General features: G+C 40.7%; 1 protein-coding gene across 1 annotated transcript in view; it reads right to left on the bottom strand.

Moving 5' to 3' along the window:
- The window catches only part of LOC111871108, a 286,680-nt gene that overhangs the window by 17,784 nt on the left and 263,833 nt on the right, over nt 1–5,063 (bottom strand). The gene's annotated exons all lie outside the window — the stretch shown is intronic.

Raw genomic sequence — 5,063 nt, 5'->3', positions numbered from 1 at the left:
TATTTCAATGATTATGAAACAAAAAGTCTCTGAAGGACCAATTAGAGTTCATAGTTTTTTTTCCTTGGCACCACAGCCCCAGTGGGCCTAGGCCTACCTCCATGAACTTCTCCGTTCACTTCGGTTTTTCTAGATCTTACACATTCGGTAGGACTCCTTGGACGGGTGATCAGCTCGTCGCAAGGCCTCTACCTGTAGACAAACACAGAAAAACGCACACAAACATCCATGCCCTGAGTGGGATTCGAACCAACGATCCCGGCTTCCGAGCGAGCGAAGACAATGCATGCCACCAGCTACTTTGGTAGCTCCTAATTACTGTTGGAAAGTATCATAAATGCTGAGGAGTACACCCACCTGTACAGCTCACATCATGTAAAAGGTAAAAAGAGCTATCCCTGTAACAGGCCTTGAAGGACCATAGGGTTGTGACATGTCGAGGCTCCCAAATTTCCTCTAGACAATCGGCGTACAGATGGCGGTAAGGTTGTCAGTCTTATGCCCTGGCCGTCCATTACCCCCAGGAAGATTCCTAGTACTCATTTCTGTTAGAGGCTGAGTCGATCCCAGGGCCATAGCGGGGCTTGAAGGATTAGGTAAATTTAAAAATACCCACCTCATCGGGAATGGAACCCATGACCTTGAAGCTTGTTGCATAGTGTCTGAACCAACTACGCTACAGATTGTCCTCCAGGCTCACATAATGTACACATATAATGTGTAGGTGTTTCATTATAAAATTTGTCGTACGTAAATACACATGGTACATATGTTCACAAATGAAATCCTGACGGCCGAGCCATGCCAATTCAAAAGATAAATTTGTGCCTACGCTTAAGCACCACTGTAAGGAGACGTATGGGAGCAATGGAACTACGTATAGCTCTCTAAACGTAAAGAAAAGTTGTCTCTGTGCTTAACTAATTAAGCACTACGCCGTGAAAGCGCTTGGGGGTGTGGATTTATAGATCCACATTTCTTTTTACTTCGGCACTAGCTGGAGGAGAGTGGTCAGCTTCAGGCCCCTGCCGCTTTACCCCTGGGGAAAGAACCCCTGTACCTATTGGACAGGAAGTTGGGTGAGCCCCAGAACTGATCTGGACAATGAGGGGAAGAGAAAATTCTTGACCCCACTGGGACTCGAAATCCGACCCCTCGGGAATTATAGCTCTACGCATTCTTAACCTAAGCGTAGGGTGGAGGTGCGTTAGCAGCTATTTTGCCAGGCCGATTTACCTCCGTGTAAAGAGACCCCCCCCCCCAGTAACAGTTTGACAGGAGACTGAGTGAGCCCCAGTTCCGAGCTGAGAATCAATTGCAGCTCTTATTGTTTATTTACATTTTTCTTTTACCCTCTCTGGAATTTCCTATACACAAATTAAAATGATCACATTATAATAAGCCGACTAAGATCTTTGTGGTTTGGTTGATTATTTGTTTGTTTTAAGATGTCATATGAACTACTGAAGTTTTGTAACACAGAATGAGATAGGAAAAGATGATTGTGAAGTTAATTCGGGGGAAATCTGTCAGCGAGTTGCCTTAATCCATTTTAAAACATAATTCCGGAATCTGATAATCCTAGGTTAGGACTACTGGCCATCGGCTCGGACACGAAACAGAAACCTTCATAATATAAAAAACACACGAGGTTGTCTTGTACACCAGGCAGAGTGGTCATGCTGAAACAACATTTTAAATTTAAATACAAAGATTTGCCGTCCTAGTCAAGTGATTAAAATAAGATTTTAAACGATTTACATAAATATACAAGTATTTAGACTTTAATTTGCACCAAAACCTGGGATTTTACAATCAAATATCGAGAACCTTTGATTTGCAAGAGATGTCTTCTGATAAGCAATTCTATTAGTTGCCGTTATTCGTTCAACTGATATTAAAATAGTTTTGAGAAAAGTATTTTACTAAAAGTTTAACAATACAAGAACAAAATTTCGTTGATTAAAAAGCTGATTTATTGAATGGAAAAGAAACTAGTAATGCAATACTGAACAATAATAATACATGCTGACTAAAGCACAGTATTCATATTTGAATGGAGACGTACCAATATACTGACATACTTTATATGAGACTGAGGAGACTCATGTGAGAATAAGTGCGCAACTAATTATAATAAAAGGCACCAGTCGGTGTGTGTTCTTAATGTTGCTAGAGTAACATTTCTACGCACACAATGTTTCATACACTATGTTCGTTTTCATCACTCGAATAATTAGATACGAAGACCGACTTAGAGCTTGTTTATCTGTTTTAGGGGCTATTTCTATGATTTTGCTGAGTGGAGGCGGGTTACAATACTCCACCGTAGCCCTGCGAGTCGTAGAAGGAGACGAAAAGGGAACTTAGTGCCTGGGAATGTAACTGCGACCTGTCACTGGGGGCCATGAATATAGACACTTCGTCCTCCAGGTTGGTTTTCTGAAGCAAGGTTGACGAAATTTCTCTGCAAAAGAATTACTGTTGCCAAATCCAAAGTAGTGAAAAGCGGTTGGTCTAATTCACAACTTGTCATATTAAACTTGGCCAGGAGTACACAAATTTGGCATAATTTTCTAAAGAAGTCTATGGCTTAAAATGTGGGGGTTTTGCTATTGATGATAATGATTTCTAAGATTAAAATTAAGATCTTGCGGAGTGTGAAACTATATAGTTTCGTTGACAGATAATGACATTTCTGAGAGACCAAATGTCTCTTTTTTTCAAGGGAGTCATGAAGAAAGAGGCAGCAGATTTCTCCGAAACGTTGGTATCTCCTTACAAACTACACAGAATCACATCCCGGAAGACAGTAATCATAATATTCACGCCCATGAAAGCTTCAAACGTCACTTTTAACGTTTGTTCTATTTGCACACGAACTACGAATAAGCATTTCACCCTTTTGCTATTAACATTAATATTGTGAAGTTAGTGAATGACTATAGACGGAGTTTGGATTTGTAATAGGATTTATTGGATACTTCAACACACAACTCCTAACTACACTTGACAGATCACTATCACGCACAGATTAGTGTTCTCATTCGTGGTCTTCACTGCTCTGCCTGGTAACATCTTCCAACAGTGGATGGTCCTCTGCTTCCGGAACCACGGCCTCGCAAGCTGGCGGCCATCTCGCACCAACCTCCTACTCTTCTAACTGCCGTTTCATGACTCTCCCGTAGTGGCAGCTGGTCCTCATTATATAGACTCGGCACGGATCGCACAAAAAACACCATTTCCAACAGCTCTTCTACTGTTGCTTGCGTGACGACTACTGAGCCATTGCCTAGCAACGGGGGTGTTTAGAAAGCCGTTCTCTAGCAAGGGCTATGTCCGGTGGCTTCACAATTCTAGCCTTCAGCATACATACAGTATTTAAGGCTGTTATTCTCTGTGTGCAGAGATAATGGAGACTCTTGAAAATTAACCTCATTACCTGTTGATAAACGATGTACAGATTTTGTGCAAAAATATATGCTGATGAAAACTACGTAATTAAGAGCGTCATAAATGATATTTTATACGTTACTATGGGCTTAGCAAGACTTTAAAACTATCTGGGTTCTTGATGTCAAAGTACAGCCCGAGAGGGAGCTGTAACAGTTTGACAACTGCAATTTCTGCAACTGTACGGGAGCATTACATAATTGCCACAGGTGGAAAGAACCTGCAAAATTCTTTAGATTAATGCTGTCACCGTACAGTCGGGTAAGAACACGGTATGCAACCACTTGCTCACGCTGGTTCATCGCTCGAGAATTTTTCTACCCTGAAGACGAACGTCGGTTCACACAAGATCTACACGGCGCCACATTCCAGAAGACAGCACTGTTCATAGTCGCCGCTGTGAAACCCTCAGATCTTACAGAAATCAAGTTAAACCGAATTTTATAAACTTTCTGAAGGAAAGGTTTCATATAATAAATTGGGCGTGATATAACTTACGGATTACGTACTTTGAGATCCACAACCACGTGATCAATATTTACTGAATTATGCCTGAGAGAAAGAATAATCACGACTCCGTGCAACATTATAATTATAACGTGATCAGCCTTGTAAGAGTGTCTGCATAATAACAATAATAATAATAACCCATACATTCACCCATGTAGCTGAGCCCTTCTTGAGAAATCGCCAGTGGTGCGGCCGCTCAAGAATTTCCCAGCATAAGGTTCATTATCTTGTTCACAAGAACCCTCCACTGGTCCCTATCCTCAGCCAGATCAATCCAATCCATACAATCTCACACTATCTCTCTAAGATCCATTTTAGTATTGTCTATCCACTTGCGTCTTGGTCATCCTAGTGGTCTCTATCCTTCTGGATTTACAACCAATATCCTATATGCATTCCTCTTCTCCCCATTCGTGCTACATGCCCTGCCCATAATACTTATTTACTTACTGATGTAGCTGAGCCCTTCTTGAGGAGCCGCCAAATCTGCAGCTACTCAAGAAATTCCCAACATTTTATGGAACCCGAAGGTTCATTACCGTGTTCACAAGAGCCCTCCACTGGTCCCTGAGCCAGACCAATCCAATCCATACCATCCCAACCTATCTCTCTACGATCCATTTTATTATTGTTCACCTATCAACGCCTTGGTCTTCCCAGTGGTCTCTTTCCTTCTAGCTTTCTCACCAGTATTCCATATGCATTCCTTTTGTCTCCATTCGTGCTACATGCCCTGCCCACCTCATCCTCGACTTCCAGCCTATAATAATTCAATTCAATTTAATTCATTTTTATTTACGTGCAATAACTTAGCAGCACAGTGGCCAATTGCAAAGTTAGCACGAGTATATAAAGATGCAGAAAAATAATTAAAACAAAATACAAATATGACAGAAATAAATCTCTGAGCATAAATCTAAAGAAGACTTAAATATATACATACATTTATGAATTATGAATTATTATGAATGTTGCTAATACTATTAGCAACTAGATACTAAGATAAGACAACTGGGAGTGATAGCATAAAATTAATAATTAGTCAATAAATTAATACCAATTACATAAGAAAATTAAAGTTAGCCGAGGTATACACATTT

Source organism: Cryptotermes secundus, unplaced genomic scaffold (genome assembly GCF_002891405.2).
Source record: "Cryptotermes secundus unplaced genomic scaffold, Csec_1.0 scaffold152, whole genome shotgun sequence".
NCBI lineage: Eukaryota > Metazoa > Arthropoda > Insecta > Blattodea > Kalotermitidae > Cryptotermes > Cryptotermes secundus.
Note: the sequence above shows the minus strand (reverse complement) of the source record. Positions and strands in the feature narration are given on the sequence as shown.